This window comes from Pollicipes pollicipes, unplaced genomic scaffold (genome assembly GCF_011947565.3).
Source record: "Pollicipes pollicipes isolate AB1234 unplaced genomic scaffold, Ppol_2.1 Scaffold_4740;HRSCAF=5597_pilon_pilon_pilon, whole genome shotgun sequence".
In the NCBI taxonomy this organism is placed as follows: domain Eukaryota; kingdom Metazoa; phylum Arthropoda; class Thecostraca; order Pollicipedomorpha; family Pollicipedidae; genus Pollicipes; species Pollicipes pollicipes.
Window position 1 is genome coordinate 23,425,819 of NW_023596545.1, and position 22,052 is coordinate 23,447,870.

At 49.7% G+C, this 22,052-nt stretch overlaps 4 non-coding genes across 4 annotated transcripts; 1 reads left to right on the forward strand and 3 right to left on the reverse strand.

Moving 5' to 3' along the window:
* Nucleotides 1-11,454: 11,454 nt before the first annotated feature.
* Nucleotides 11,455-11,526, reverse strand: TRNAH-GUG (transfer RNA histidin (anticodon GUG)). Its single transcript has one exon. It is a non-coding gene; the product is annotated as a tRNA-His (tRNA).
* Nucleotides 11,527-14,440: 2,914 nt separating this feature from the next.
* TRNAH-GUG (transfer RNA histidin (anticodon GUG)) lies at nucleotides 14,441-14,512 on the reverse strand. The gene has a single exon. It is a non-coding gene; the product is annotated as a tRNA-His (tRNA).
* A 5,336-nt stretch (nucleotides 14,513-19,848) lies between these two features.
* On the reverse strand, nucleotides 19,849-19,920 carry TRNAH-GUG (transfer RNA histidin (anticodon GUG)). Its single transcript has one exon. It is a non-coding gene; the product is annotated as a tRNA-His (tRNA).
* Nucleotides 19,921-21,155: 1,235 nt separating this feature from the next.
* TRNAH-GUG (transfer RNA histidin (anticodon GUG)) lies at nucleotides 21,156-21,227 on the forward strand. The gene has a single exon. It is a non-coding gene; the product is annotated as a tRNA-His (tRNA).
* Nucleotides 21,228-22,052: the final 825 nt, after the last annotated feature.

Genomic DNA, 22,052 nt, shown 5'->3' on the forward strand with positions numbered 1-22,052 from the left:
GCCGGGCTGACGGGTTCCGTGCCCCGTGACCGAGCACCGGTCAGGTCACGAGTGATGCCCCGAGGGGCGGCCGCCTCGGGTCACAGGAATAGCACGAACTTTCAAAGCTTGGCAGGAGGCACTTGAGCCGCCGCCTACGAGCGTCTGTGGGTTGATGATGGTGATGCCTGATGCACACTGACTTGTCTGGTGAGATGTGCGCGTATAAGCTGACATTCTATGAAAGGTATTTTATTCACATTTTCGTGGTTCTAGATTGGCCTCAAATGTGCATGATGACTTATTTACCATACCAAATGCATCGCGAGAACGGCTGCTGATAGTGTGGTGGTTAGGCTGCATACATGGAAAACAAAGGTGCGGGGCTGGATTGTCGCGGTACCCGCCACTCCTGCCAGGGTGGCAGGCAGATGACGTCATAAAGTCCCACTACCAGGGTGGCAGGCAGACGACGTCATAAAGTCCCGCTGCCAGGGTGGCAGGCAGATGACGTCATAAAGTCCCACTGCCAGGGTGGCAGGCAGATGACGTAAAGTCCCACTGCCAGGGTGGCCGGCAGATGACGTCATATAGTCTCACTGCCAGGGTGGGAGGCAGATGACATCATTAAGTCCCACTGCCAGGGTGGGAGGCAGGTGACGTCGTATAGTCTCACTGCCATTGTGGGAGGCAGGTGACGTCATGTAGTCTCAGGAGCGAATGCGTCGCAAAGCACCAATGAAGACGACGCATCGCGAGAATGAGCCCGGAAATGGAAGCCAACATACAATGTCTTGGAACCCGCGCCCGAATGCTGGCTGATCGGTGATGAAATTAAGACCAATCACCGTGCGCTTTATGCGAGACACAAAACCTGGAACGCGGACGACGGATTTGGGATACTGATGGGAGAGAACGGGAGGAATGGGCAGAGAGCCGAGCACCGCCTCCCTTTTTCGTTGAAACCCAATGGACCAAGCTGAGCGTCAGCCCTAAGCTTCATCCCTTGCGTTGTGCCCATGCCCTCTAGCCCCATAGCCCCATGGCGTTGCGCCGAAAGGGACGAGGTGAACGTCTCAAGATCACTGGTCATAACAAAAAGTGGTGCTACCAGCCAGTGTGCCCTAAATGACGAGAGATCTTCCAGCAACGGAGCGCATCAAAGTGCATAGAAGCATTTTAAAACACGGAAAACGGAAACAAATACTGGACGGAGGGAGATTTTGGGGCAGTCCGTAGACACTCCTAACGTTGGGCCATCCTGAAGACTTAAACGTGGGACCCGTGCCTCGGCGCTTGGCATGTTAGGTCGTGTATTGCATAACCCCAGCAATGACAATTATGGTATTCATGAATAGCGTGATTGGTTTTTGCAGTTGCGATATTTTAGGGTGTGGTATCCATTATGGTATTCATTGATCGTGTAATGAATTTTTACAGATGTGATATTTTGGTGTGTGGTAGCCACTGCCCACTAGAGACCTTCTCGGGTAGCCCTTTCATGCCTGAGGCTGCCATCACCGCATTATTATATCTGTGCCTGTCCGCTACCCGTGATATACCCACTCATGATATACTCGTGATATACCCACTCTCACTCACTCATCTACCCACCCGTTTGCCATTTGTTTTGATATGTTACATTCTTCTAAGTTCCACGTAGCCAATACATTGATGCCTTAAGAAGATTTTAAAAGGCTTCAATGTGCATGTTGTACTGTTACTGCCGTCTAAAGACTTAACTGCACGTGTTTCCTTTTTCGCGCTTCGCACACAAAGACGTCGTACGAAAAGATGAGCGTTTCATACTACAACGCCAACCGTTTGCATGCATTCCGTCTTAAACGCGGTGTAATGGCATTAACAATATACTATGACCCATATAACCTTGGGAAATTCCTTTCACGTTGGAAAACTTGCACTCAATATTAATAGATGTGTTTAGATTTTTCAACGCATTTGTTTATAAGTAACCTTATTTAAACCCCGTTGCCCTAGCCGCCTTCATCAGGCATGGGGTTAATATCAGACCTACTTTAAAAGAAAGGTATTTACTGTTTCGTTCGTTCATTTGTTTTCATGTGTCAAGTAAAGTTATGGGTTGTCTGTGTTGCAATGGAATTGAGCTGGCCATGTTCCTGTGCATTACTTCACCGAAGGATCTAATGCACCGTACGTGTGTGAGATCTGGGCCTGATTGGGGAAATGCTGAAATAATCTTGTACGGGTTTCACAGTGTCGCATTTTGTGATGTAGGCACATACTCCCAGCCCCGTTTTGTGATCATTACTGTTTGATAATTTCCCTGATTGAGGTGCGTTGAAAGCAGTGGGCGTTTGTGACCATAGCCCAGTGCGTGTCAAAGCACATCAGAATTCCGATAAAGGAAAAATGCTGACTGCTGATGGAGTTATGCTCCCTCTTGAAAGCTGTCGATTACATCGCTTATATTTCTACTGCCAACGTGATGTCTAATTAAGTGAATGGTTGTTTACTGTGATATTTGCTTCTGTTTTGCTTTTGTTTTTTGGCGGTGAAATAGCATCGAGTATTGGAGTGACCAGTTACTTGGTGCACACTCATGGGCCCGTGGACGTCATGGAGATCAAAAGCAGAGCTGTGGTCACGAATATTCAGCAAAAGCGTCACACCGGCACGATGTTTTCAACAGTCAGTGCAGCACCGGCAGTGGTATTCGTCATGTACGTGAGTTCTTTCCTTCATTTCTCTCCCTCTCTCAGCCCTACTCTACTTCTGCTCTTCTCATCATCTATTAACCTTCAAGTCTCCAACAGCAAACAGACATCCATACCATCAAGTACAATGTCCTTTATCAGTGTGGCGATCCGAGAGCCTCCTTCCGTTCTTAGTGGCATATGTAGGAAAAGAGCTAAGCTGTATGTGCCTGGTCTCTCTTTCTTCAACGTTGCTGCTGGTTTTAGCATGTTTTCTCACGGTGTGGGAAATTCTACATTGCAGGACATGCGGGAGAAATGGTAAGAAATGCAAAACAGTTTGTAGCATACATGTGCCTATATATATATATATATATATATATATATATATATATAAATATATATATGCGTGTGTGTGTGTGTGTGTGTGTGTGTGTGTGTGTGTGTGTGTGTGTGTGTGTGTGTGTGTGTGTGCGCGCGCGCGCGTGTGTGTGTGTGTGTGTGTGTGTGTGTGTGTGTGTGTGTGTGTGTGTGTGTGTGTGTGTGTGTGTGTGTGTGTGTGTGTGTGTGTGTGTGTGGTGTGTGTGTGTGTGTGTGTGTGTGTGTGTGTGTGTGTTGTATGTGTGATATTTACTTTCCTTCAGTCTTCATCCGCAGAAAACCACACGAACTATACCCTGGTCAAATGGCGTGTGAGTCCGTAGCAAAACCCATACTCTTGGCATGGCGTTTCAGTAAAGCACCACTTTGCGTCTGCGGCGCGCTGGAATGCGTGCGCTCCCGTGCCGTGCCGTGCCGTGCCGTGCCGTGCCCTGCCTGCATGTGACGCTTGTTTCGACACGGCTCACCGGCTGGTAGCTCTCGGATAATCGACATGCAAAAAGGCAGCGCGCAAAAAGGCTCTGCGGCGCGTAAGCCCGTGACGAATCTGTCCGGCGGTGGTGCGTTTCACCGCCGCGTTGCAGTCTCCAGTGCGCGGCTTTCACCGCCCACCGCTCGCGGGCGGATCGGCCGTCCGCTCCCGCCCCGAACCCTGCCTCGTTCCCGCCGCTGCGCTGCCGGCGGATATCACGATCTGCTGACTCACCTGTGCTCTTGGACTCGTTTTCGTATGACTGCAGGTCTTGATGACCTTTTAACACGTGCGCGGGCGGCCGGCTAGATAACCTTCGCTCGGATGGGGGATCAATTTGACCCCCCTGAAATATCGGGAACTAAGAAAGCTAGAAACACAGAATTTACAGAGTGTGTTAACCTGTACGTGAACTCACTTACGTCAAAGTTTCAGGTTCCTAGGCCATGATCTTCGGGACAAAAAGGTTAAACATGGTCAAATTCCAGGTTGGTCTACAAAGTGCCCCCAGAACCTAGACAGCCGTTTCTAAGCAAAAGATCACATTCTCATTCAAGGTCAGTGACCTTTTTTGACCTTTTGAAGGTCAAGGTGACTAAAATCATACGAGATTGCTTTGAGTTTTGCATTTGACTATGCGACAAAGATTATGCTAGGCAGTATGTTCCTAATACAAAATGTTGGCCTGGGTAATTTTAGGTCAATGATCTATTCTGACCTCTTAGAAGTCAAAATGCATAATGCGATTCCTGCTATCAATAAATGAGCGCCAGAAACTATCCCATGCAGCAAGCCCTAGAGTAACAAAACAGGTTTGTTTTGACATTGGTGTGACCTTCATACCTGACCTTAGGTCAATGTAATTTGCTCATTCAACTGTTGTGTTGCCTAAGAAAGCATCTCAGAGATGTATGACTTCACCTAACACTCCGGTGTTAGATCAGATCGAAGGATTCTCTAGAAATTGCTTTCGCTGAAACCATGGTCCGACTTTGACCTGTCATAGGTCAGCGACCTTACAAAGTACATCTAAATTTTGATGCGTCTACAGCTATGCAAAGCTTGGCGCGGCTACGCCGCGCCGTTCGGAAACCATTCTGGAAAAACCTTTGGGGGATGTCAATTTGAACCCCCACCCGAGCGCGTGTTAATGAGGGACAGGGGTGACAGATGGTAATTCCAAGTGCGACCCCCGGCCCGGCGTGGTACTTCTGCAATGTAACGGGAGACCCTGGTGAGCGGCACAGCAAGATGGACATCAGGAACAGTCCAGACGCAGCATGGTGTCCGCAACAGGGGCAGAAACAATCGAGCACACGTTAGCGTCGCCAGTAGACACGTCAACGAGCAACTGGATGCTTCGATGTCCAGATAGACACGTCAACGAGCAACTGTATGTCTCGATGTCCACATAGACGCGTCCACGAGCAACTGTATGTCTCGATGTCCAGATAAGCACGTTAACGAGCAACTGCCACTCGATGTCCGGTGTCCAGTAGGACGTCACTAACGCGCTCTCCGGTGTCCGAATGTAGTGCGAGATGTAGCCGTGGTCGTTGAGACGGTTCAACTTCGGTGGCCTCATGGTGATGCATCAGTTAGTCCTGGTGTTACCCGCAATCCGCCCGCTGCTTCATCTAGTTACAACATTTCTGGTAAACAGTAATGTTGCACAGTTATTATCATAGCATATTTATGTATATATATATATATATATATATATATATATGTATATATAATATATATATGTATGTATATATATATATACATATATATATATATATATATATATATATATATAGTAGCCAAATAAACAAGAATTACATCTACACGCGATAATGATAACATAGAAAGATAGTAAGCAATGCACCTCCCAGAGTTTGCAGTGACGCGTTAAATCTTATAGTGTGTGGTAGGTGATGGAGCAGCTTGGCTTGAACATTAAATTTTTCCAATGTCTTTTATGTAGCAGTTACTCATGAGCTCCTGGATCACGTGTCATGTTCATGAATCATATGGCCCATGACTCTGCAGGCGTCTGGCCTCACAATTCTGAGCCCCGCATTCATGACACGCCATTCTGAATTGAGCTGAGGTCTGAACGATGCAGTTAGATGACCGCATTGTTCCCAATCAAAGTGATAAAAGTAGTTATTGCACCGTATATGCTTTATGCGATCAACTGAGCGATTGCTACCCGCCTGATCTCTCCCTCACACTCTCTCTCCCAATCTTTCTCTTCCGTTCTCCCTTCCTCCCTCCCTCCCTCTCTCTCTCACCCTGGACTTCCTCTCCGCCTTCCCCTATTCGCCTGTAACGTTCCGTCACTCTGTCTCCGTCTTCTCTCCCATCTCGTTCCGCCGATCCCCGACGCCAACCGAGACTGTCGAGAACCCTGCCATCCGTCTTCCATTGTCCACAGCTTCCCATCGGACCAGTGTCTCCCGCACGTCCAGAGGCGCGGCTCGCAGGCTCCATTTGGACGCTGTGGTCTGAGTCGCACACAAATTATCCAGAATTTGCATCTGACCGTGAATTAACTACTGTCCATGTCTGAGATTTTCGTCGCATTCTAAACCTCACATACAATCCAATCCCCCCCCTCCCCCCAAGGCCTGGGCGCGCCACTGACGGCACCGGTCCGCCGCATTTCTCACGCGCTCGGGAGGAATGCGCCGCGCCCGTCACTTCGCACCCCCGACTGCAACAGCTCTATCACCCTCTCGCCTTTTTGCCGGCGTTCATTAGGATGCACGCGTCGGCCGGCTAATATGATTGCAGCGTCCACTTCTCAACTCGCGCCAACGCCACCCGTCGCGGCAAAAACCACGCTGGCGCGCCGTTTTTGTCAAACGCGCGCAATGTGGCGCAGCCAGCCGCGATGGGGCGAACCCCGGGAGACTCTCGACCCTCTGGGCGGGCTGCCGGTCCTCGAGACTGTCCCGAGCAGCGCCCGGAGCCGGAGCGAGGCTCTCCAGCGGTTCGAGAGGGGGAGCAGCTTCATGCCGCTGGCCCTCCGACCACGCGGACGGGAAATGCGAGGCGACCCCGACCCCAGCGCACATTCAGCTGCAGGCCAAAATTCTGAGACGCATTGCACATTTCAATAGGTTGGTTGGAAGCTGGTCATTGCCAGCGGACGAACTGCAGAAGTTGCGTGGTCCATGATGCAAATTTCAGTAACGTGGAGTCTTGAATGGGTGTATTTATGCCAGACATTTTCCCAAACTCTGGTACAGAACAACTAACTTCACATTTACTTCTACGCCAAGCGTATTTTTATCGTGAGCAATAGGGAATGTTGGGTCTTTAGTCTTCCCTGAGGTTAAAAGGTGTAAGTGATCAGTTTTCCCGAAAATATTGCAATGCTCGGGCCGCAAATTAAGAGCGACATTGACACACCCCAGACAGCGGGAGAACCTGCTCGCGAGTTGAACTCAACCCACGCCATGCACCACCTTCGGATTATTGTTAGATTTCCACCAAAGGTGCGAGTGCCCGGCACTGCCGCCTTCCCCAAGTTCTTATGTCTGTGTAGTGAGTACATGTTTGAGCGATGGGTTCATGGGGCATCATGTTCGGACCCCTGTCTCTTTGGCTAGCAGGTGTACTGATTCGAAGTGATGTTCTCGTCAGAGGGGTACCGATTTGAAGTACCATTCACGTCAAAGGAGCACTGATTCCTTAACTGATCTCATCAGAAGAGTACTGATTCAGGGAAGCGTTCTCGTCCGGTTCTTTTTTGTGTGTCCATTTTCCTCCTCCTTTGATGGTGGCCGAGATGCAGTTTCTACATGTACAACCCCTTGCCCGAATCTCAGCCGCTCGTGACAGGTCAGTGCCGTATCCACGTTTGATATAACTGGTGCTGAGGGACTCAAATCTCGCCGGCTAGTCACCGGCATTCGTCTTTGTCATGACCAGTGCTCAGAGCACCAGCTGTCCTGGGTCGGTCAGTGTCATTCTTCTTTGTCATGACCGGTGCTCAGAGCATCAGCTGTCCCGGGTCGGTCAGTGGCATTCGTCTTTGTCGTGACCAGTGCTCAGAGCATCAGCTGTCCCGGGTCGGTCAGCAGCATTCGTCTTTGTCATGACCAGTGCTCAGAGCACCAGCTGTCCTGGGTCGGTCAGTGGCATTCGTCTTTGTCATGACCAGTGCTCAGAGCACCAGCTGTCCTGGGTCGGTCAGTGGCATTCGTCTTTGTCATGACCAGTGCTCAGAGCATCAGCTGTCCCGGGTCGGTCAGTGGCATTCGTCTTTGTCATGACCAGTGCTCAGAGCATCAGCTGTCCCGGGTCGGTCAGTGGCATTCGTCTTTGTCATGACCAGTGCTCAGAGCACCAGCTGTCCTGGGTCGGTCAGTGGCATTCGTCTTTGTCATGACCAGTGCTCAGAGCACCAGCTGTCCTGGGTCGGTCAGTGGCATTCGTCTTTGTCATGACCAGTGCTCAGAGCATCAGCTGTCCTGGGTCGGTCAGCGGCATTCGTCTTTGTCATGACCAGTGCTCAGAGCACCAGCTGTCCCGGGTCGGTCAGTGGCATTCGTCTTTGTCATGACCAGTGCTCAGAGCACCAGCTGTCCTGGGCCGGTCAGTGGCATTCGTCTTTGTCATGACCAGTGCTCAGAGCATCAGCTGTCCCGGGTCGGTCAGTGGCATTCGTCTTTGTCATGACCAGTGCTCAGAGCATCAGCTGTCCTGGGTCGGTCAGTGGCATCCGTCTTTGTCATGACCAGTGCTCAGAGCATCAGCTGTCCTGGGTCGGTCAGTGGCATTCGTCTTTGTCATGACCAGTGCTCAGAGCATCAGCTGTCCCGGGTCGGTCAGTGGCATTCGTCTTTGTCATGACCAGTGCTCAGAGCATCAGCTGTCCCGGGTAGGTCAGTGGCATTCGTCTTTGTCATGACCAGTGCTCAGAGCATCAGCTGTCCCGGGTCGGTCAGTGGCATTCGTCTTTGTCATGACCAGTGCTCAGAGCATCAGCTGTCCGGGTAGGTCAGTGGCATTCGTCTTTGTCATGACCAGTGCTCAGAGCACCAGCTGTCTTGGGTCGGTCAGTGGCATTCGTCTTTGTCATGACCAGTGCTCAGAGCACCAGCTGTCTTGGGTCGGTCAGTGGCATTCGTCTTTGTCATGACCAGTGCTCAGAGCACCAGCTGTCTTGGGTCGGTCAGCGGTGTGCGTGTTTGTCATGACCTCAGCCTCAGTTGTCCCGGGGTCGGTCAGCGTTGTCCGCGTTTGACGTGGCCTGTGCTCCTGTGATGTCTGTGCCCGGAACGCTACCGGCCGCGCGTGCCTTTTTGCTGCCGCTGTCGACAGACGACTGCCAGTTAGGCGGCGGGCTGGTATGCGTGCCGATGAGGCAGCAGTGTGGAGGGCCGACGGTCTCCCGCGGCTGAAGAAGAGACCCGTGCCGAGCCGGCCCGTACAGCCGCCGCAGCGATCTCTGGCGGCACAGCTGCGCATTCCACAATCCGCTTTGGTCGCATTTGTTTGAGACCAATTATTCTCCAAGTCATCCGTGAAATCTGCTTGCCAGCATCATGCATGATCCATCGTGATTGCAAAAGAGCTCCAAATAAATATCGGTGAGGCCCAGCGTTGGGTCCAGTGTTATGCTAACATCTATCCTAAAGGAAAAATACAGAGCAAGGGTGCGAGGTGCTAGCCACAATATATATTTTGGGAGAGTTATCTTCATATTCCCATTGTGAAACAGAGGGTGACATTTCTAGGAATTGGTTTCAGTATAGCAGCCAGAATTAGACCAAAGGCTCGCATCACTAGGTTGCCCTTTTAATCGCCGCGTGTAATTTTCCCCCGTTCCCCGCCATTCGGCCTCAGTTCTCTCTCTTGCCAATTATCCGTGCCACCGCCTCCCACCGCCCATAATGCTCCCGCCCCACCGCCCGTAATGCTCCCGCCCCAGCGCCCATAATGTTCCTGCCCCACCGCTCATAATGTTCCTGCCCCACCGCCCATAATGCTCCCGCTCCATCACCCATAATGCTCCCGCCCCACCGCCCACAATGCTCCCGCCCCACCGCCCACAATGCTCCCGCCCCACCGCCCACAATGCTCCTGCCCCACCGCCCATAATGCTCCTGCCCCACCGCCCATAAAGCTCCCGCTCCATCACCCATAATGCTCCTGCCCCACCGCCCATAATGCTCCCGCCCCACCGCCCATAATGGTCCCGCCCCACCGCTCACAATGCTCCCGCCCCACCGCCCATAATGCTCCCGCCCCACCGCCCATAATGCTCCCGCCCCACCGCCCACAATGCTCCCGCCCCACCGCCCATAATGCTCCCGCCCCACCGCCCACAATGCTCCTGCCCCACCGCCCACAATGCTCCCGCCCCACCGCCCACAATGCTCCTGCCCCACCGCCCATAATGCTCCCGCCCCACCGCCCATAATGCTCCCGCCCCACCGTCCATAATGCTCCTGCCCCACCGTCCATAATGCTCCCGCCCCACCGTCCATAATGCTCCCGCTTCCGGTATTAAAACTGCAAGCACGAATTAAGAGTTCGTGCGGGCTGTCTAGAACGCTTCATGGAACTAGCATGTGTAGTACAGGCCAAGTGCTGAGAACGGGTGGCGCCCCGCCTGAAGCCCACACCATGACATCTTCAGCGCCGCCAACCCCCCCCCCCCCCCCCCCCCCCCTCTCCCTCTCTCTCTCCCTCTCTCTTTCTCTCTCTCTCAGTCGAAAATCTCCGGCCGCTGGCTTCCGCAGCAAGTGATTTGTCAACAAGCTAGGTGCTGTTGTAGGTGTGATAGGGCCGGTCTGAGATGCAGATAGTGACCAGAAATATTACACCAAGCCAAACAAAAACCCACCGATTCACCTGGTCTTGGCTTGAGCTGCTCCTTCCGTTCTCCCGCTGCAGTGCACAGTCCCCTTCCGCTCCATAGCATGCATACCGATACTGCAGTTGTCAAGTCAAGGGAAGAATGTCCAGAGTAGAAACAGTAAACGTCATGTTTGTCACTAGAAAGCATCCTTATATTACTTTCACCTGCGAGCATGCATGGTAGGATTTATTTAATGTTGCAGAATTTGCTAAGGCAGTTTAATGCTGTAGTTCTATACAATGCATTTCGACGCGATTCTTTTACAAGTCGCTCTTAATGCACAATCTGGAGCAAATATACACCGAAATGAGCATAGTTGTCTACCACCCGAGGAACCGTTAACGGCTTTCCGGTGCTAGTTTTACATCAAGAGATAACTAAACTTATTATGCGGAACTGAAAGCCTGAATTCACGATCAGCTAAACCATGCTGTTGTCATCGGTAACAACTCACGTCTTTTGAAGCCATCGGCACTCTTTTGAGTCTGGTTGTTTTGCCTTCATTTCTTCAGAGTGACTGGTAACGTATATGCATTTTCTCATGCACGATAATGCATGCTCTATTATTGATATCCTCTATCAATGTAAGACTGTGCTATGCCGTGATTCGGATTCCAACCGGGTTACTGCAGCCACAACGCAGGGTCCTAACCACTAGACTATCACGGCCCGCCAGTATTCATATACTTGACTAATTTGAGTCATTTTTCACGAGACTAATCCTTGCAAAATTTGTACACGCTTTGATGTGTATGCTGATAAATACCATGAAACGCATGAGGCAGATAGTAGATGAGTGAGAACAACGACAGCGAGAGATTTTATTGCACACCATGCTCGCTTTTTTGGCGCTTACGGCGCATTGAAAACATGCCAGAAAAAGTTCGAGCCGTGGTCCACCGTTCCAGGCTCTGCATACACCCCTGGTAATTCTAATCTTGATGTTAAAAGCAACAGACAAAAAGCAGTCCTTCTCTCCTAATCTAAAATCAGCAACACATTCCCTAGCAGTCTGTCGGCACGCCTATGGCATCTCATGTCCGGGGACATTAAACCGTCTCTTACACCCCTTTAAAACCAGGCGATGCCGTGACCCGGATTCGAACCGGGGTTACTGCGGCCACAACGCAGGGTCCTAACCACTAGACTATCACGGCCCGGCAGCATGCGGTCACTGAGCTAATTCGCACGTGGCGTGGTGACCCCGAATTTGTCTTGACCACACCTTTCACCACGCCCGACGCCGGTGCGCTGGCGTGGGGCGCTAGTGGCGCCGCTCCAGCAGCGTCACTACTCGAAGTGTGGACCAGTGACGTCATTGTCCATTCGACCAAGGCGCCCTGACAATTATGTTGGGTCTCAGTGAAATGTTCCGGTGGGATGCAACCAAGTGCCATCTAGTGCTCTGAAGTTTAAAGACGTCGCATCATTCAGTGTTTGGATAGCCTTGACAGTCCAAACACCAAATGCTCAAAAACACCCAAGTCAATAAAACTGCCACGTGATTTTCCAGGCATCTTTATCAAGCTTTCTTACTTTGTATTTATCGTCCACACTGGTACATACCATCCTATTCGTCATAACTTTACGCATCATTAAGTTAAACATCTTGAACCACGTGACAACATCTTTATGAAACCATCGGTAATATTCAATTTCGTTTTTGTCGCTTATAATCCCGATCAAGCCACCAATATCCAGAGGCAGGCTCACTCTACCAAGTTCGGAGTCTTCGTCGCGGACAATGCGTTACCTGCACCGCCACGATACACTTACAGCGTCTGGCGGCGTGACCCGTCGCCCATGCCGCTTCAAAAGCGGGCGACGCCGTGACCCGGACTCGAACCGGCGTTACTGCGGCCACAACGCAGGGTCATAACCGCTAGGTTATCACGGCCTGACAGGCGGTCGACTAATCATGAACTCAACTTATTATAACGTGTGCCACTAAATATAGATGGGCGGCATCATTTCGATTTAGCCAAGGCGGTCGGACAGGCATTTTTGGTTGCAACGCATTGTTAATCCGGAACCATGCAATCCAGTGCGGGTGTAAACTGATCGCCGCAAGCATCCTTGCGAGGAGGCTTTTTTCCGTTAATCAGCTGAAGACATATTTTTGCACTTAAAGGTTGGTAGGTGCCTACCCACATTTCGTGCTCGAAGTATTTATCTTTCCTTGATGCCGGCTAAAGGTGCGGAACTTTAAAACCAGTGTTTTCCTTGCTGCCTTAGAGCACAACATCTCTGACCTGTAGATACTGCTTGACAGGGGTGTAGTTTTTTCCAAAATTAGTTGAACGGCGGCTGGACATGAAAAATGGGAAAGGCTGACCCAAAAACTTTGCCAGAAGGCGAGTCTCCCTTTGGATCCGACCCGCCTAATTTTCAGGGTCGGGGGGGGGGGGGGGAGCTGACGTGCAAGATGTAAGGGGAGAGGGATGGAGCCTCCCCCCCCCCCCCCCGAATGGGGAATTACATCACTGTTGCCAGATGTTTTTAAATAAATCTTGATATTCTGAAATGAATGTTTGCCGCCTCCGTGGTCTAAGGGAAAGATGCTGGACTCGTAATCCGGCGGCATCGATGTCGGGTATCGATGTCGGCACGGGTCCCAGAGTAGGCGTATTGTTTGGCCCGACTGAAATGAAAAGGTCAGCTTGCAGCTGGCCAACGATGGTCAACCTAGGCCCGTGGCGGCCGTGTCGCATCATTGTGCGGCACGTAAAACCCTTCGCATTCCTGTTTGGCGCCAGCGTGGAGGCAAAAATGTCTGTTGGACTGGCCGGTACGACTTGGATGGTTGGTTCAGGGTATGCGCAACAAGCTATGCTTAGCAGGTACTACGGGTCCAAAATCAATCATACAAACCATTCGGAATTGAAAGGAAATATTCACATATATCCTGTATAATATGTATATATGTATATACATATATATATATATATATATATATATATATATATACAAGAAGATGTATAATCTCTATATACATACATATATTATGTATCTTTGCACGTTACCATCGCATTCAAAAGGAGTATCTACAAGTAGCTGCGAGTTTCAGCTTGTTTTGCAAAGATCCTTAGAACATATACGTTGATCGTGAAGAAAGCGTGTATTGTCAAATCACGCCCGAGCATTCTGAAGCTTGGTAACAGTGCAGGTCTAGCGCACTGTAACAGTCATGCGCACGGTTCTAGATAGACGACTGAACCCGCTCTGGTAAAGCGCCCATTCAAATCCCTGGGGCGGCATATTTTTGCTCAGCGGTGAAAAGAAATTGGACGGGCATCCGCATGCTCGTTTTCGTTTCAAACCCATCCCATTCCGCGGTTTAAATTCGGCATCGTAAGGTGGCATTGCTTCATTCTAACCTAAGGACTGGAGTTGATGGGAGGGAGTTGACTGGAGTTGATGGGCAGGAGTTGACTGGAGTTGATGGGCAGCTGCCCATTATCGGGCTGTCATGACGATATCACATATTTAATGCATGGATAGCGTTAGTGCTCCAACTAAGGATAGCTGTCGCTGATGACACCAAATCTTTTCATCTAGATTTTTGGTAAAACATCACTTATCCGCATAAGCCCACAATATCTGCAATACACATTTTTAATCTTACGTAATTTTAAGCGTAAGATTTTGGTAACGTCTTGAACTGCGTGCCACAAATGATGCACGTCCCTGAAAATCTTGTCACAGTTATCGAAGGTCAGAGGTCGGCTATGTCTTCTTAGTACGAAATCGACCACTATATAAACATATATATATATATATATATATATATATATATATATATATATATATATATATATATGTGTGTGTGTGTGTGTGTGTGTGTGTGTGTGTGTTTGTGTGTGTGTGTGTGTGTGTGTGTGTATGTATGTGATGGCGACTGGACGACATTCGCTGCATACGGTCGCAGTACAATGAGATGGTGGTTTTTATATATGCATAATATATAATGTATAAAGCACCATCTCATGGTACTGCGACCGCACCCAGCGAGCGTCGTTCAGTCGCCGTAACCCAAATCGAAGTCGCCCACACCCCTTCAAAACTGGACGCTGCCGTGACCCGGATTCGAACCGGGGTTACTGCGGCCACAACGCAGGGTCCTAACCACTAGACTATCACGGCCCGGCGTGCCTCGGATACTGTATTTATTCGGGCGTGGTGTAGTTATCCCGAACCCGTCGTGACCTGGATTTTCATGGCTCCCAATGCAGGCAGCCGCGCCACTACCCCGGGTGGACGAGTTGCGTCACTCGCCAGGCATCCAAGGCGGCCCAACATTCGTTTTACGGTTGTATTGCTTTCCTTTGGCGAGATGCTATCAGGCGCATTCAGCGCCATTCATTTGCAACATTGTCAATATCGATTAAAATGGGTTTGAACAGGTCATTGGTGATAGTATGGTTCGTGAATCATTTCGGTCACCATTTGAAAACCTTCAGTTACAGGTGGAGGGTAGATGCATTTTTTGTTAAAATGATCACTTCTCTTGACGTCGGTCTAAAGTATCAAAATTCAGTTAAAAGTGCTTACTTGAAACGACGTCAGCTTCAACTGAAACTATTGTATGCCTTAAAGGAAACCGCTCCCTGCAATTCGGCAGAATGTCTGGTTACAAAGTTTGTAAGCTACTCAGCGACCTATTTCTCGGGTACATTTAGAAATAGTTGCTGATTATATCTCCTGTGTATTGGTTTCTCTACTTTTTTTGGCCATAACTTTGACACAAGCAAGCCTGTGCTGTCAACACTGCGCTCAAGAATTATTGAGCCATGTCTAAGGAACCGAGCGGATCAATGACACTATCCCGTACAATTGCTACCAAGGACTAATATGGCCAAGCGCGCCTTCCTTGTGTGGACGACTTATTCATGCTTCAGCGATAAAAAACAAAAATGAATAGACTACGCATACGCCTTTTCCTCACCATAAACCACTTTCCACCCATAAGACTCAATACTGACAAAACTGAATTCCTCCCATCGGGCCTAAAATCCGGAGTTGACGGAAAACTGCTCCTTGCCTCCTGACATGAGGATGTCACATAATTGGGTGCATGGTTGGCGTTGGCAGTCAGCCAGCAGAGCTGTCACTTGCGTCGCCAAACGCCATCATCAACCTGCTTTGTTTCGTGTGGTCCGCCTACAGGCATCGTACTGTTTTTGTTCCTGCGTACTTTTGTTCAAATTTAGGAAGGCGCATGGAACCTCCTCCAAAGAAAGTCATCAAGCCATCTTCATTGTTTTTTTTTCTGGATGCGTTGGTTTCAAGGATCCTCAGAACAGTCGGAATGTTTGAAGGAGGGCTGAAGGCACGTGAGTACTGTTAGTGAGTGCCCGGTGAATACGCGCCACACAAATTTTTAGCACTTTGTCGGGAGCCATGTATCGTAAAAAACGACAAAATCCGGGCCTAGGGAAGGGATGGGACAGTCCCTCTCTTGCACCATTGATTATCTCTAATATTGAGCGAGTGATCGACAACTGGAAATAGCATCCCTCTACCAAATTCAGAACCACAACAGACAATGGGTCCTTTGCACAGCCGCGATGTAAAGCGACCGCGTCATTAAGCCGTCGTCCACACCACTCCAAAACTGGGCGATGTCGTAACCCGGATTCGAACCTGGTTCACCGCGGCCACAACAAGGTCCTAACCACTAGACTATCACAGCTCGATAGCAGTCGGGCACTGAACTATTTCGGCCATGATAAAGTTACACCAAATCCCTCGTGGCCACCAGCAGCGCAAACAGAGGAGACCAGGGCACGTCCTCCCCCTCCCATAGATCCTGAGCGGTCCTCAAACCCCTGACCACTGACGATTGAGAGTCCGATTCCAGGACCTGAAGGGTCCGAAGGGCTGGTGGGAGTCAGAAAGTCAGTCAGAGGTCCATTTGCGCCGATTGGGGCCCCCTGAGCCCATGAAAACCTGTTGTCGTTATGGCGCCAACAGTAACGAATAGTCGACTACGTGTCGGTCTGAGCCTGAGTGCAAATCCTAGGCAGAGACAGGGCCAGTTCCGCGAAGCACATCGGTTGGGGCCCCCGAGTCAATTAATGTCCCCCGCGTCGGCCAGGGGTCCCACAGTACCTAACAGGGGTCCTGTGTTCGCAATTGGCCCGGAGTCGGCCAGGGTCTTACCGTACCTAACAGGGGTCCTGTGTTGGCAAGAGGCCCGGAGTCGGCCAGGGTCAGTGTTCGAGGATGCCAAAAGAGTAGCATGAATGGCTTCTCGGGATCGACGATCAAGGGTCCGATTTGAAGGCCGAAGGGCCCGAATGGCTGACTGTACGTCACATTAAGGACCCGGTCCGTGGGGGGCGTGACCACAAATGTCAGTCAGAGAGTCTCTTGCACTGACTGAGGACCCCTGGGACAATGCGAGCCTCTATTTTAGCCAGCGACCTCCAACGCCAAACAGTCGGGTTCGTGTCGGTCTGAGCACAGGGGCCCGTTATGTACCCGTTATGTACCCGTTAAGCCAAACTAGAGTTTTTGTGCCGGTTAGTGGACCACCCGCAACGGGATCGTGTTGAGTCAATGGGGGCTCCTGCGCCGATCCCAGGGCCAACTGTCCTGGTTATAGGGCCTCCCGCGTCAGGGACGGGACCAGTGTAAGATGTAGCCCTCCGGTCTCCGGTCTCCGGAGTCTCCGGTCTCCGGTCTCCGGGTCGACCAGCGGGCCACGCCCCCATGTTGCCATCATGGCAGCACAACGCGCTGAGACGGAGAGGCCCTTCAGCCCTTCGTCGGAAACGATAATATGTCCCTAGTGTTCTACCCGCGAGGCTCTCGCCCAGAGAAAGACAAGGGGTCTCAGTACTAAATGGAGTGGATCGAAATTAGGTCAAAAATAAAATACGTTAGACAATGTTTGCCCGTTTTGCACGCTTATCGATTTGCTGAATCGACTTGGGAAACATATTAGATACAAAAGCTTTGAGGCCTGGCAGCTCGCAATCTTAGTTGCAATAGTCGATAGCCGGGGCTTCATTTTCCGAAAACCGAGCGGCGATGGCCGCCGCGTGCCGCTGCTGCCGCATGCAACGCCAGATGGCGGGCGCCGGACGCGAGGACGACCGTCGTGAAATAACGCTTCCGGAAATTTTTCCCAATGAATAAGTACCCTCAAAGATTAGACTGGGGTGTATGTTTCACATTAATAACTTGGAAGATGTCCTTTGAATAGATCAACAGCTACAGTAACTTGAAAATTATAGATTCCACCTTAAATCTTCCAGCTCCACCTCTAGCTTCCGCACCAGTTCGAGGTGCTGCAGACGCCAGCCCGTTTTTTATTATCAATCTGAAAACCCGACAGGCGAAATGTAGCCTGAACTGGCTTCAGGTCGGCCCACTGGTCGCCGCCTAATATTAAACGCGGCGTCATCGTAGCGCGGGGCCTGAAGACTGCAACGCAGGGGGTCGTGTTTTTGGAAGACTTGCGAGCGCGCATGTTCAAAACTGCGTTGCATAATTTTGCTCGCCAATCCATTCTGGCCAAATGCTGAACATCCCCAGACGAACATGGGTTAGCCATGTTGATACGAATTGCTGGCTCTGTTCTGATCTTCACTCTACGGTCACAGGGTCCTTAACATCTGTGTGACACCCTGACAAATTCTGGCAAAGCCTGAGTGCTTTCGGCTTAGATAGACTCCACTGAATCATTTAAAGTGAAGAGTGCCGGGGTTCCATTCCTTGCAGTCATTAACGCCCGCTTCTCTCAGTGTGTTGTGTTCGTAATATAATCAGAATTGCAGTTTTCCGGAAGGTTCTGGTGTCTGTTCCAGTTCAAAAAGATAAAATTAAAGATAAGGCAAATATAATTTCTCCCACGAAACCAAATGCTCCACAATGCTTCACAAAACCAAATGGCCCGAGTTTTGTGATTTTGCGGAGAGGACCCCTTTTGCCATCGGGGGTCTTTTTCAACCCTGGCCCCGTCCCTCTCCCCCCCCCCCCCCCCCCCCACCTCTTACCAAGGCTTCACCAGCGCCCCTGGTCACAACTTTTGCTGCTTCCGATACCACCCGCGACACTAAGCTCTTTTGTAAAAAGGATACGCTTTGCACGTCGTTGCGCACCCTTTTATGGAACGCCAGCGACTAAAGAGGCCGCATCAGCGCTCAGGGGTGCAACCGGGCTTTGAACCCAGATCACTAGCCTTGGTTGGTGAGTGACGTCATAATTCATTTAACCAACGCGCCAGCCAATTATCTAAATTATTAGTGTCGCCGGCAGTTTAACTTGATTTAAACTGATCCACGTATAAACATCAGTATTGGGCTCCTCTTCACATTGATCAGTTGAAAACTTCCACTTATATCTCATGGGTGGTAGGAAGATAATTGCCTGAAATTTTGCTTATTCCTTGATGTCGTACATCAAGTACCAAAAACAAAACAAAACAGTACCGAAATTGAAAAGAAAACTGTGTCTGCTGTCTTTAATGCTGCTTATCTCCAACACAAATTGTTTGATAGTTTAAAGGAACTTTGGACATTGGCAACCGCATCCAACAAAATGTAAGACATGCAGGATTCCAGCTAGCCTTCAGGAATGCTTAGAACTTAGCTCTTGATGCTACCCCGGTGCTAGGTTCCATATTTTTCACTCTCTAGGCCGTAGTTCCGACGAATAAAAGAAAGTAGGTGATGTCAAAATGACTTTCGAGGATGCTTGATATTGGTAGCTTGGTACGTCTAAGATTCGCAGACGCTCATTGACATTATGGTGAATAAATGCTAAGGACAGCTTTGGCAAAGCGAGCAGTCAATTTCATGCGACGGCATATTCACGCTTTGGCATTCATGCTCTGTAAAAGGCATGCACAGATTTGCAATTGTCTTTTGATGAATAACATGTGAAGGTTCAAGTTCGCTAGCTTGGAGCTTGCGAAAGTCTGCCAGACACAAAATGAAAAGGGCCCCAGGGTTGTCCCCCCCCCCTCATCTCAAAGTCTTACATTGTCTTTTGGGACTCTGGATCAAGATGTAAGTACTTACATAAACAGCGTTGCCCCCCCCCCTCACTCCCACCCCACACCCCAAACCCCATAAACATCCTGACTGTTCTCCAGGACCCTACGCATCGTCCAATGCTCGTTCCTGTATGACGCTGTTTAGTGCATGTCTTATGTTGGCAGTTGAAGTCAGCATAGCTTTCGCTTGATTCGGCTGGAAGCCTCACAAAACTGTGTCTGACAAGGTTTAACCAAGTGTGCCCCTATGTTTTCATTATTTGGGAATACGCTCTACAACGTCCGAAAAAAATATTCCTTTCCCAATGTGCGCTTCGGGTGCAATCATCATCAAATCCTGACGATGCCCGGGAACATATTTGCTTGCCTTAATTCAAAGTCAGCACCAAAGAAAGCGGGCCGGCATTGCAGGAGGCAGCGGCCCTGCAGCCTGGCCTCACTACCCCGGCGCCCACGCCACTTTAAAACCGGGCGATGCCGCGACCCGGATTCGAACCGGGGTTACTGCGGCCACAACGCAGGGTCCTAACCACTAGACTATCGCGGCTTGCGATAATGCAGATACTGGAATAATTTGGGCGTGGCATGGTCACCATGAATCCGTCGTGGCCGCACCTGTCACCACGCCAATGCCAGCCACGCCACTGGCCTGGGTGGATCAGTGACGGCATTATGCATTTGATCAAGGAAAACAGACAGCTAGTCTGATTTGTAATGCGTTATTTGTTCGACGATGTGTAATCAAGTAGAATTGGTGCCGCTTATTTGCGATTATCATTACAAATTGAAATGAATTTAAAGTGATATCAAAGTGAATAGCAAACACAGAAGCTTAGGATAGTTTGGCACTGAAAATTGACGCATGCTTCAAGCAATTTCCAAAAATTTCAAGTCAAATGAGAATCAAACAAACGCAATGGTGTTTGCGGTTGAACCATGCCAAGCATCAGAGCTAGATGGGAATGCTGGGCGAAATGAGTTACAGCTGTACTGGTCTGAACTACAAAATATCAGCCATGCACCGAACAGGGTGACATCTTAATGCCAGATATGAAAATTGGACAATTTCCTATCGCTTTAAACCAAAGGGTCCAGTAGGAGGAAGTTTGCGTCATGATTATAGTAAAGTTAACTTAGGTTGAAGTATAACACGTGATCTTAGAAGCGCCCAGTTACCAGGGTAAAAAGTTCTCACAAGTAAATTTGACGTGGAATAAGATTAACCGCCATGCTGTGAACATACCTGAAAACTTTAAAACTTTGAATGGAACGTAGTCCTCTGAATGTAGCACAAATTTGGAAGCTTTCCGATCAATTTTAGGACAGCTTAAGAAGCTAGGAGTGATTTCATTTGCAGAATGCCACCAAAACACACCTCTTCCGAATGTCGATACCTAAATCTACATCACTTTCGGCACGACATGTGACATCCACCAGATGGAACTAGAAGTCAACTAGCAAAGGTACATCATTGCACCACACTGACGTTTCCAACGATCACTTGGAACTCACTTTAATTAATTATTATGATTTCAAATTAGGGGTGCCAATTCTGGTCGACTACATATCGTCGGAGAACTAATGCGTCATACGCCGGACTAACTGTCTGGTTTCCTTGACGAAATGCATATGCATTTGGCCAGGGAAACAAATGCATAATGACGTCACTTATCCACCCAGGCCAGTGGCGTGGCTGGCTTTGTCGTGGTGACAGGTGTGGCCACGACGGATTCATGCTGACCATATCACTCCAGAACTAGTCCAGTGTCCGCCTTATCACAGGCCGTGATAGTCTAGTGGTTAGGACCCTGCGTTGTGGCCGCAGTAACCCCGGTTCGAATCCGGGTCACGGCATCGCCCAGTTTTGAAGTGGTGTGGCCATTAGGTCAATGACACTGGGCGCTGCATGACGTGCCAATGCAGACAGGCTGCCGAACTTGTCTTGTCCATCCTGAACTAACGAGTATGTCACTGCTGAGCAAGGGCGATATTTGGAGCGAAAACAAGAATAACCCTGACTGAGGCAAATATTGGGGGTTGCTTAATGGGGCTCATTGGAACGTGAGCCCAGATGCTTCCAATAACCACAACAGCAGGTCTAAAAATAAGAGTAGTGCTGATTTTCGTCAGCCACAGTGCATGAGCGAGCGAGGCAAGCAAACGAACGCAGTGATGCGGGTGAGACCGAACGGCAGCCCGTCTTTGTTTGTTTGGCCCCTTGGAATTCGGGAGATCTCACCAACTGCACACGTTGAATAAAGCAAAGCCTCAACACAATCGTTTGGAGAATATCCAGTGCATAAGGCATGTTAGAACAAACAGGAGTGATTAGGTGGCATTTACTACCTTAGAATTCATCTTTGAGTTCACATTCGATGCTTAAGATGTGAGTTATCCAGGAAATGCCGTACCACTTTGTGGAAGGAATCATCTGACCAGAAAGCCTGCGGTGTGTCAGAGAGAAGCGGCGGATGAATAGATAAAGGAATTGGTTTATGGAAGATGGTAAACAATGCTGGACAAGTTTTTGAGTTACCGCATAATTCAAGAGCTACGTAATCCGAGCCACGGCAACGTTCACTTTACACTAGGGTTGGCTACAGGTGCGTGTTGTCGGGCGCTGTATACCATACCAATGCAGGCAGCCCATCATCAGGTCACTCCTTGATGGGTTAGGAG